Source organism: Babylonia areolata, chromosome 8 (assembly GCF_041734735.1).
Source record: "Babylonia areolata isolate BAREFJ2019XMU chromosome 8, ASM4173473v1, whole genome shotgun sequence".
In the NCBI taxonomy this organism is placed as follows: Eukaryota; Metazoa; Mollusca; class Gastropoda; order Neogastropoda; family Buccinidae; genus Babylonia; species Babylonia areolata.
In genome coordinates, this window is record NC_134883.1 from 16920247 (window position 1) to 16932746 (window position 12500).

The 12500-nt window shown below is 40.6% G+C and overlaps 1 long non-coding RNA gene across 5 annotated transcripts in view; it reads left to right on the plus strand.

Moving 5' to 3' along the window:
- The window catches only part of LOC143284582 (uncharacterized), a 16942-nt gene extending 10315 nt beyond the window's left edge, over window positions 1-6627 (plus strand). For all 5 annotated transcript variants that reach the window (XR_013055569.1, XR_013055570.1, XR_013055571.1 and 2 more), the window contains one exon: window positions 1-6627. This exon is cut by the window's left edge and continues 1416 nt beyond it. This is a non-coding gene — a long non-coding RNA (uncharacterized LOC143284582).
- Window positions 6628-12500: the final 5873 nt, after the last annotated feature.

Genomic DNA, 12500 nt, shown 5'->3' on the forward strand with positions numbered 1-12500 from the left:
GGATGACTTTGTAGTTGTCGTTCATTTCTCGTTGTTTTCCGTCTCTGTCTGTCTGTCTGTCTCTCTCCTTCGCTCTCGCTTTGTGTTTTCTTTCTATTTCAATTTTCTTCTATTCTTTTCTTCTTTTTTCCACATTCTTTTTTTTTTATCAACATTTTACGTACATGACCATTTTGTTTATTTATCCTGATATATATATATATATCATATAAAATGTGTACATATCGTCAGATGTTGAGAGTCAGTGTATATATATTGTGTGTGTGTGTTTGTGTGAATGTGTATGTTTGTGTTAGAGAGGGAGAATGGACTGAACACGAGGAAAGTTCATGTAGTGGAGGCAATCAAATAGATTCCCTATACTATTGTCACTACCCTGGTTTGCTCCCTTGAAGTGAAAATGGAGAGAAAACTACATCGCCAGAAGTCTCCAAACCTCTGGATAACCCTTTTCTTTTATTGACTCACTTGTGTAAACAAAGTGAGTCTATGTTTTAACCCGGTGTTCGGTTGTCTGTGTGTCTGTGTGTCCGTGGTAAACTTTAACATTGACATTTTCTCTGCAAATACTTTGTCAGTTGACACCAAATTAGGCATAAAAATAGGAAAAATTCAGTTCTCTCCAGTCATCTTGTTTAAAACAATATTGCACTCTGGGATGGCCACCAAAAAAAATAAATAATAATAATGAAGCCTAATTATATGCAAACTGCATTTACTGTTATATTTATATTTTTTGTATTCTCTAAACTTGGCACTTTGATCTGATATTCTGACCCAACAACAAGAGCAGTCATTATTATGATTTTTTGTTCAAACAGGAACTTCTTTTGCTAAGCATAGAAGTTTTATTTATTTTGCAAACGTTTTGGTGCAGACATTAAAAAAGGGAAATTACTCTGTAATTAATGCTAGTGGACTTAATTTGCTTTAAACTGATCTTTCTCATCTTAAACATTACATTTTGAAATTATACTCAGTATATAAAAAGCTTGGATTAAAAAAAAAAAGTGTATCACAAGTGAGTCTTGAAGGCCTTGCCTCTCTTGTTTATTTATTTATTTTACGATGACATTTCTGTTTCTTAACATATGAAGAAGAAAACAAACAAACCAACCAACCAACAAAAAGCAAACAAATGAATATAAAAAAGACATAATAATAATAATAATGGATACTTATTGTCAAATTTAGAAGCTCTGCAAACAATAGCCATACAAACAATGAATGCTCCTCAAAGACTGTGGACCCGTTCAAAAGGATCTGCACTTATAAATAAGTCAATAATTAAACTGATAAATAAAATAATAATAAATATATATATATATATAATCCCGAGGTATCCCTTCACAGAATATGCTAAATTTTCAGTATGTGTTCCTTCATCATTACTTTCGAAGCAGAATACCATCTTAATGTCTAATGAAATAACTGCTTATTCCGAACCCTCCGACAGGATTACTGTCCGCTTTTATAATCATTAGTGAGATTCATGCTTCAAGGATACCAGTGTATGGGAACCATTTCCTCTGGAATTTGAGGTCATTCATTTGAAGATAATTCACATATTTTTCAACCTTGTACTGTTCACTTAATTTTTTTCTGAAACATTTGTACATTTGGTTTTCTTTTGTTTAGTCTGTATGTATATAGAAAAAAAACCCTTCCCAAGTAGAATAATTAAATCCAATACTTCATCGGTTGAAATGATTCCGTTTGTACCAAATAAGATTAGATCAATGTCAAACAATAATCTGTGAATATGTGTACATTTTTGTTGTCTTTGAATAATATTCTAGTTCATCCCAAGATGATCGAGAGTGACAACTATCTTTCTCATTGTCACAGAAATTGACACTTCGCTCTCTGCAATACCTATTTTTCTTAATATGCTGTTAGTCACTAAGATTCTGTAACATATTTTTGTTTGAAAGCATTTTAACTTTACTTATTTTATTCTTTTGATTTTTTTAAGTACTACTTCCCAGTCTATCTGTATATATTATTTTCGATCCCAGTTAACGAACGGTTTGATGTCAAATATTTCTATGTCCTCAAGTAAAATGTTGTGATATGTTCTAGATCCTTTTCTCACACTGAGTAACAGCTGCACTCTTTTGTAAATGAGTCACTGTTATTGACAGATATTGTTATATTGTTTTTTCTTTTGTACTCTTTGATTGATTTAAGGTCATTTATGTATTTTATAAAAATGTGCATTGATCCTGATTTTGTCTAACAATTCTCCATAAGTTAAGAACTCCCCATTGCTGTTCACCAGATTTTTCACTAAAATAGTATTGTTGTGCACCCATGTCTTTTGACTGACAACATTCGGATTAATCTTGGATTTATCATTATGAAATATGGTTCAGCTAATAAATCATTGCCATTTTTAAAATTGACCTTTTCACAAAATTTTGTCTACGCTGAAAAACATCTTTCCAAAATGCGTTAAATTTGCTCTTTTCAAACAATTTCGGACCAAATTTGTGGATATCATTTACTTCGGGGTTTAGAGATCGCATAATTTCTATCCACTTTGGGGTCCCTTTAATCATCTTCTGATCCACGCTACTTTTAATGCATTTATGTATACCTCGATGTTTGGAATTCGTATTCCCCCTTTCTCAGTATTATTAAAGAATATTTTCTTTTAATTTTGTCAGTTTTTTGTCCCATACAAATTGGTAACACACTTTTTGTAATTGTTTGATTTCACTGTCTGGTGGGTTCGGAAGTAGAATTCAGAGGTATATTACTTTTAATAGGATTAATGATTTGAGGAAAGCAACTCTTGCTAGAGGAGTGATAGTTCTTTTGTAACCATATCTTAAATAGGTTTTTAATTTCAAGGTGCTTATCTTCTGAATTTGTTTCTGTAACTTGTGAAAGATCGTTTGTAAACCAGAGTCCAAGTATTTTGAATCTTGTAGGATTCCATTCCATGTTTTTGTGAATTTAAAATTTGACTGTTGACTTCGTTTTGCCACCTAACCACACATTTAATGGGGGTTTTTTTACATAATGAAATTTCAATCCAGAAATATCTTCAAATTCGTTAAGATTTCAAACAGTTTTTCGTGTGAACTTCTGTTTCCTTCTAAAGTGAATGTCGTGTTATCAGCAAATTGGTTTATCTTGAATTCTGTGTCTGCTATTCCCAAACCTTTTATATCTGTATTTTCTCTTACCCTATTTGCTAATATTTCAGCACATAACAGAAATAGGTATGGAGATATTGGGTCTCCTTGACGACAGCCTCTTCTTATTGCAAAACTTGTGGTTAGTTTTCCATTTACAATTACATATGCTTTTATGTCTTTATAAAATGTAGAGATCCATTTACAAACACTTTCTCCAAAGCAATTTTTTTTCAAAACTTTATTCATATATGTCCAGCTAATTAAATCAAATGCTTTTTCAAGATCAACTGACACTAATAGGCCAGGTAATTTCTTTTCTTCCAAATAATATATCGATATATCATGTCATATATAGTTCTAATACTGTCTCCATTGTACCTGCCTGAAACAAATCCTGACTGATTTTCGTTGATTAGTTTTGGTTATAACTGATTTTATACGGTTTGCAATACAACTTGATCCAATTTTATAAATCACATTTAAGAGAGTTATGGGCCTCTATTTTTTCAGATATTCTTTGAGTTTTTCTCCTTTTGGTAAGCATATTATTAACCCTTCCTTTTGAGTAATAGACATTTCACCTTTCAGGAAACCTTCATTCAATGAACGAACTACAAAACTGCCTAACTTTAAAAAAAAAAAAAAATTATAAAAAAAACCTTAATAAAATTAGTTGTAATTCCGTCTGTAGCTGGGCTTTTATCGTTTTGCTTTTTTTTTCTTTTTTTTTTAAATAATGATTTTGCTGCTGCTTTGTAGTAATGTAGTAAGCCCTTCTAAGCTATCCGATTCTTCTTTTGTTAATCTGGGCAGGTTGTTTACATAATTGTTAATATTAATTTATTGTGTTCTTCTTTCTGTATACTATTCTGTATATAGTAGTTGATAAAACCCTACAGTTTCCTTAAGCATATCGTCTGTTTTCGTTAATACCTCACCTTTTTTTTTTATTAATCAGTTTTATCATTTGCTTACTGATGAAGTGTCTTTTTTCTGGGAGCAGAAATATTTACATATTTTTTCACCCTGTGATGCCCATCTTGCTTTTGATCTGAGAATGATACCTTCCATGTTCTTTTTTTCTTATTTTCTCTTGCTCTTCTTTTTTTGTTTGTAGTAATTTTGTGTCGAAGCGTGTAATGGTAAGTCATTCTCGAGTTCTGTATATCTTTTTCTAAATGTTGTTCTCTTCTGTTTATTATTTTCTTTTCCCTAATGCTAAATGTTATGGTCTGTGCTCATTTCCACAAGAAGAACATCAAGAAACAGGTGGTCTGAGATACCGAATTGGATTTCATCATTTGGTATGTTTTCTAAGTTGTCTCTCTGGTAAGGCATTTACGGCATATTGTTTTTTCAGTTTTCTAATTGTTTCATTTACAAGGTCAACGTAACTCCTATCTTTAAGTAGGGATGAATTGAATTTCCAGATACTTTTAATCTTTTCTTCTGCTTTAAATTCGAGGGTGATATATATATGAGAGAATGGTCACTTCTATGTCCGTACAGTTTATCAGCATCCTTAACGTAAGTCATTGATGAATCTGTCACTAAGAAAAAGTCCAAACGATTTTGTTGGAATAGTGTTCTTCTTCTCCAACTATACGTGAGTACTTCAGGGTTGAATTCTCTGCAAATGTCTACAAACTGAAGATCTGTCACCATATCTATAACTTTTTCCTGTGCTCTTTGGTTATTAATGTTCTTATAATCACAGTAATGTAACCTGGGATCAAAGACCAAATTCCGGTCTCCTGCCATTATCACATTTGGTGTTTTCAGATCTTCTATTCTCTTGCGTAATTCCTCAAAGAAGGGTGGATTATCCCTGTTTAACCCATTGATATTTACAAGAGCTACGTCTCTCCCCATAGTATTCAAAACTAGAATGATAAAGTTATCCATATTGTCTTTTACTATCTTCTTAATTTTTAAATCAAAGTTGTTATTAACTAATATTGCTACACTTCTAGATCTTGAATTGTTAGAAGCAAAAATACACTTAAAACCCCACTCAGCTCTAATCTGACGTTCTAATTTTTGGTTAAAGTGTGTGTCTTGTAAGAAATATATAGAATAGTGTTTTTGTTGTAGGTGTTGAAAAACACCTCTTCTTTTTTCAAAGCTACCTAGGCCCTGGCAATTCAATGATGAAATTGTAATTTCTTTCATAAGCGTATCTATATTTTTTGTTTAAACTCCTCATCAAGATTGTTTTTAAAGTACATGATCCAAACAGGTTACCTGTGTTCCGTTTGTCTTTTTCTTTGTCCAACATCGTATGACATGATATAAAACGAGGGAGGCTGTTATTCAAATTCACAGTGAAAGCAGCTACATTTTGTTTTAACTTATTTAACACGTTAAGCAAATCAACTGTCAATATACAACACACGACCATCCATGGATCCAACAATTACACGCAAAATAAGAAAGAGCAAAGAAATCCGAAAATTCTTTTGGACCAACGAGGCGAAAGAATGATGCAAAATGACCCGGATGGCAGCACACATTTTTTTTAACAATATAGAAGAAAGCAGCAACACTGTTTTCCTGTCACCCAACATCCAAAAACTCTTTCAAAAGTTCAGTAACAGGACCAAAAAACGTGCCTTGCAACCTCAACCCACTTCCGATATCCGAACCCCCGCCCCCTCCCACCATGCCCCCGACCCCCCGACCAAGGAGGGTGAGAAAAAGTAGTCCATGCTCTTTTATTCATTTTGCTGGTTTCTTTGCTTGTGGGGGCATTGTGAAATGAAGCTTATTATTTTACCCTCAATAAAGCATTCGAGTTCTCTCTCTCTCTCTCTCTCTCTCTCTCTCTCTCTCTCTCTCTCTCTCTCCTATGTTTCTTATCATCACCATGCTCATGACCAGTGTAGTTTAAACCGTGTTCAGAGCGGAGACTAGATGTAAAAAGGCACACAAGTGCTTATCTATTTTCATCGGAAATAAAGAATTCTCTCTCTCTCTCTCTCTCTCTCTCTCTCTCTCTCTCTCTCTCTCTCTCTCTCTCGAGGTAAGGAACAAAACTGCCCTTCATTTATCATACACACTTATCACTCGTTAAATACATGCATATTTGCTGCAGAGAATTTCTTGGGGCATGAGTGAAATACAGAAGAATAAGGAAAACAAAAGAAAGGGACAACATTAGTGATTTAAACATGCAATAAGGTATGAACGCTTTATTCTGTGACGTTTATTATATGCACTACATGCAAACACCAGTGGAGGAAAATAAGTGTATACAGGTGCCGATATGTTTGTGTGCATGTCTATAAGTTTATGTGCTTGTAACAATGTGTGTGTGTGTGTGTACGTATGTGGGTATATATGTATCTGTATGGATATCAAATGTTATATTTAGTATCAGGAAGTAGTGGTGTTTAGCGTTTTTGCTTTTTTTTCTGGTCGTATATCACTATTTCTGGGGTTTTTTATGTATAAAATGAAATTTTAAAAGTTCATTAAAAAAAAATAAAAAAAAAACCTGCCCTTCATAGTCGTCATGTGGATGTCATCAGTTCTCTCTCTCTCTCTCTCTCTCTCTCTCTCTGAAATAGAATATATCTGTCGACTGCGAACCCTTATTGAAAGGGGCTGTAGCCTTATTCAACAAACTAGTGTCAGTGTCAGTGTCAGTGTCAGTGTGAATATCAGTGTCTCGGTCTTTCTGTCTCTCTCTGTTTCTGTCTCTATCTGCATCTTTGTGCGTGTGCGTGCGTGCGTGCATGCGTGTGTGTGTGTGTGTGTGTGTGTGTGTGTGTGTGTGTGTGCGTGCGTGTTTGTGTGTCTGTATGTGTATGTGTGTGTGTGTGTGTGTGTGTGTGTGTGTGTGTGTGTGTGTGTGTGTGTGTGTGCAGTTGTGAATCAATTGCAAATCATTGTTTTTAATCACATCTACGCTCAGATGAGCCTGTCAGTAGACGTCAGCAAACACACACACACACACACACACACACACACACACACACACACACACGCACACACACACACACACACACACACACACACACACACACATTTAAATACACCGTACATGGTCAGAGAGAAAGAAAGGAGGGATAGGGGGCGCGGTGGGGTGGGGGGCAGAGAGGGTCACACACACACACACACACACACACACACACACAATAGTTGCTTTTTTTTCTTTGCTTTTTTTTATTTTTTACCCGATTCGTGCTGTTTCACCCTCGTCCACCCTCCTTATGACCCCCCTCATCCCCACCCCACTCCCACCCAACCCACACTGTGGCCCTACCTAACTGCTGCAGGTGTCCTCAGGGCTGTGACCTATCTCTGTGAGGTGAGGTCACAGGGGTCACGGGACACGCCGCCCCCTCTGGTGTTGAGTAACTGTGTAACTGAATTTCTCTCCCCTGAGATAACACAGCTCTGCTGATTGTGTGACTCGGCCCTGTTTTTTCCATTCTGCTCTATCTGTGGCCTGGCCCCGCGTAGTACCCTGCTGTCTCCACGTCACGTCACTCCGTGTGACGTAAGCTGGTGGTCTAGGTTCTGGGGTCTGGGGAGACATCCCACTGTCTCCGTCATGACATTGGGGTTCTGTGACATTCCTGTCATGACTCCTCATTTCTGTGACATTCCACGTCACTGTCATGACACCTGGTTTCTGTGACATTCCACGTCACTGTCATGACACCTGGGTTCTATGACATTCCACGTCTGCATCTCGACACCTAGGTCCTGGGACATTTTGTTTTGACACCTGGATTCTGTGACATTTTGTTTTGACACCTGGATTCTGTGACATTCTACGTCACTGTCATGACACCCGGGTTCTGTGACATTCCACGTCACCGTCATGACAACTGGGTTCTGTAACATTCCACGCGACTGTCATGACACCTGGGTTCTGTGACATTCTATGTCACTGTCATGACACCTGGGTTCTGTGACATTCCACGTCACTGTCATGACGCCTGGGTTCTGTGACATTCCACGTCACTGTCATGACACCTGGGTTCTGTGACATTCTACGTCACTGTCATGACACCTGGGTTCTGTGACATTCTACGTCGCTGTCATGACGCCTGGGTTCTGTGATATTCTACGTCAATGTCATGACACCTGGGGTCTGTGACATTCTACGTCACTGTCATGACACCTGGCTTCTGTGACATTCTACGTCACCGTCATGACACCTGGGTTCTGTGACGTTCCACGTCACTGTCATGACACCTGGGTTCTGTGACATTCCACGTCACTGTCTTGACACCTAGGTTCTGTGACATTCCACGTCACTGTCACGACACCTAGGTTCTGTGACATTCCACGCCACTGTCATGACAACTGGATTCTATGACATTCCATGTCTGTATCATGACACCTAGGTTCTGTGACATTCCACGTCACTGTCATGACACCTGGGTTCTGTGACATTCTACATCACTGTCATGACACCTGGGTTCTGTGACATTCTACGTCACTGTCATGACACCTGGCTTTTGTGACATTCTACGTCACTGTCATGACACCTGGCTTCTGTGACATTCTACGTCACTGTCATAACACCTGGCTTCTGTGACATTCCACTTCTTTGTCATGATACCTGTGCACAAAGCAATCTACCAGTCTCTTCCCATACCCCAGTGGACATGTGCGAAAAGTGTATCCACAGTCTTCATTCAATATCGCTCAGGGTCAAGATGACTGTTTGCTCGGAATATTTGGAAGTCGGTGGTGGTGGCTTTTACGTAACAGCTGAACACACACACACACACACACACACACACACACCTCAATCTCTCTGTCACTTTTTGTATCGCTTTCCCTGTCTCAGTCATCCCTCCACCTCTTCCCAAGGCCCCCAAGAATTCACCTCCATGCGCACACACACACACATACACACTTTTTGGGTTCAAATATCACTCAACTGTGAAAAGACTTCAAACTGCAGAAAGAAGAACGAAAAAAAAGAACACCCACCACACACCACACCTCCCCCCCCCCCCCCCCACACACACACACTGACAAACAGAAGGCAAAGAGTGCACAGGGCTTAGGGCAGAGGACAAGGGGCAAAGGACAAAGACTACAGAGGGCATAGGGCAGACGGTAAAGGACAAAGCACACACAGTACAGAGCACACACAGCACAGAGCACATTGAGTACAAACCACACAGAGTACAGAGCACACAGAGTACAGATCACACGGGACACGGAGTACAGAGCACACAGAGTACAGAGCACGCAAGACACTGAGTACAGAGCACACATAATACAAACCACACAGAGTACAGAGCACGCAGAACACTGAGTACAGAGCACACATAGTACAGAGGACATAGAGTACGGAGCACACAGTGTACATAGGACACGGGACACAGAGTACAGAGCACATAGAGAACAGAGCACGCAGAGTACAAAGCACACAGGGTACAGAGCACACAGTGTACAGAGCACACAGAGTACAGAGCACACCGGACACTGAGTACAGAGCACACATAGTACAGAGTACAGAACACACAGAGTACGGAGCACACAGAGTATAGTGTACAGAGTACATAGCACGCAAAATTCAGAGCACACAGAGTACAGAGCACACGGGACACTGAGTACAGAGCACACACAGTACAGAGTGCACATAGTACAGAGTGCAGAACACACAGAGTACAGAGCACACAGAGTACAGTGTACAGGGCACACAGAGTACAGAGCACACAGGGTACAGACCACACGGGACACAGAGTACAGAGCACACAGAGTACAGACCACACGGGACACAGAGTACAGACCACACAGTACACAGCACACAGAGTACAGACCACACGGGACACTGAGTACAGAGCACACAGAGTACAGAGCACACGGGACACTGAGTACAGAGCACACAGAGTACAGAGTACAGTGTACAGAGTACAGAGCACACACAGTACAGAGCACAGAGCACGCAGAGTACTGAGCACACAGAGTACAGACCACACAGAGTACAGACCACACAGACTACAGCTACAGAGCACACATAGCACAGAGCACACAGAGTACAGAGCACACGGAACACCGCTACAAAGCACACATAGCACAGACCACACAGAGTACAGAGCACACGGGACACTGAGTACAGAGGCTACAGAGGACACGGGATGAGGGACTCCAAGTACACACAGGGCCGTGGTGGGAATCAGCAGAAGGTCCACGTCGAGTCTCCCCAACCAGACGGCCCCTGCCCTTGCGCGGCGTGGGTCAGACGGCACTGATAAAGTCTGGCATCGCCTCCACTCCGCCTCTTGTCTGCAGACCTGCACTGCCGGCCCTGAAGCGAACAGGTACAGTGGTTGTTGTGTGGCTTCAGTGTGACGGCCCTGAACACCTGGTAGCGTTAGGGTCCGTACAAGGCTAAGTTTGTTTTCTGAGTGGTTCTCTGTTGTGTTTTCATTTATCTGTTCTTATCTTAGTAACTGCTCGTCGTCGTTTTTTCATGACTATTATCATTCTTTATTCATTAAAAAAAACCCAAAGAAACAAAAATACAAGAGAAACACTTAATTAAACGGATATTCGTAAATAGTTTGAGTATTTCGATTTATTTTGATCTGACATTTTAGCTTGATTTATTTAAAAGAAGGTTTTATGGGTAATACGCCTCTCTTTCTGTCACACACACACACACACACACACACACACACACACACACACACACACACACACACACACACACACACACACACACACACACACATACACAACCGAGACAAATACCAGTTTAAATGCATGGAAGAATAAAAACATAATTTGACGAAATACTTAACCTTCTTCAAGGCTGAGTTATCATGAATCATTTCCAAACATACGGTGTTAGACATCAAAAACATTAACAGACAATTGAACCATTCCTGTACACCAATTTCCTTTGTGTAGACAAAAAAAAGTGGTATACATTGTATTGTATTGCTTTGTTTTATTTTGTTTTGTTTAGTTTTCAATTACTTATTTGTGTCTCAACATATTTCTCTTTGTGAAATTCGGGCAGCTATAACCAGCGTGAGCGCATTGCTTCAATCCTCTGTGTGTGTGTGTGTGTGTGTGTGTGTGTGTGTAACAGAAGTTTGCCAGGAACAACCATTTTGTTGTCAGTTTTTTACGTGCACTAAGTGCCCGCTGCACATTGGACCTACGTGTATCGTCTCATCCGAATGACTAGCGTCGAGACGACCAGTCAAGGTTTAGTGGAGGGGAAGAAAATTCTGGTGAGTGTGTAGGTTCGATCCGATGACCTCATATTCTCTCGCTTCCGAAGCAGATGAGATTCTGCTTCACGTATATGTTGTGTTGTGGTGTGTGTGTGTGTGTGTGTGTGTGTGTGTGTGTGTGTGTGCGTGTGTGCGTGTGTGGGTAAGGGGGTGGAGGTAGGAAAGAGAGGTGTGCACACACTCAGCGCGGAACTGATGGCTGTGTCCCTGCAGAAGATGCACAGACTTCTCCTGCTGACCCTGCTGATCGCAGCAGCCCGTGGCGCTGCCGTGGACCCCCCCGGTCTGGTTCGTGATGACGACACCACCTCCCTGGCTCCCCCGGACCTCGCCACCGACTCTCCAGACGTCTCCTCCTCCGCCGCCCCCTCCTCCGACACCTCCGCTCCCGTCACCGACACTTCCGCCCCTGACGTCACCACCGATGCAGTCACTTCCGCCCTGCCGGAGACGTCCATGGCCATGACGTCACAGGGGCCGGACGAGGTGTGCAACCCGTCTCTGGACAAGATCCAGGCGGTGTACAACTACAGCAACACGGACAACTTCAAAGACCTGAGCGAGAACCAGCAGATCCTGGTCTACGAGCTGCTGGCTGCTGGAGAGAACTGCAAGCTGAAGGATTTCATCACGGCGGAGACCGCGCAGCGCATCTTCCTGCTGGCTGAGGGTCAGTACCGCCTACCTGGGAGGAAGAGGGAGGAGGTGGGAGCGGGTGGGGGGGGGGGAGAAGGAGAGAGGGGGTGGGGATGGTCGGGAGTTGTTGGACGGAAGAAAGGACAGAGCTTTTTTTCTGCTGGTGTCTCATTCTGTTCTGTTTCTTTTTCTTTCTTTTTTTTTTTTCTTTCTTTTCTTTTTGCTCCTTTACTTTTGGTTATGTTGGTTTACTGTACGGTTTTCTTCATGTCCTGTTTCTCGGGGTGTGGTGTCGGGTTCAGAGACTTTGCACTGCGTATCAGTCGGTCTGTTGTTCCTTAGTCCTCATCCTGGGATATGTGTGTGTGTGTGTGTGTGTGTGTGTGTGTGTGTGTGTGTGTGTGTGTGTGTGTGTGTGTGTGTGTGTGTGTGTGTGTGTGAATACAGACAGAGAGAGAGAGTGATAGTGAGTGAAGGACAGAGAGAGAGAGAGAGAGAG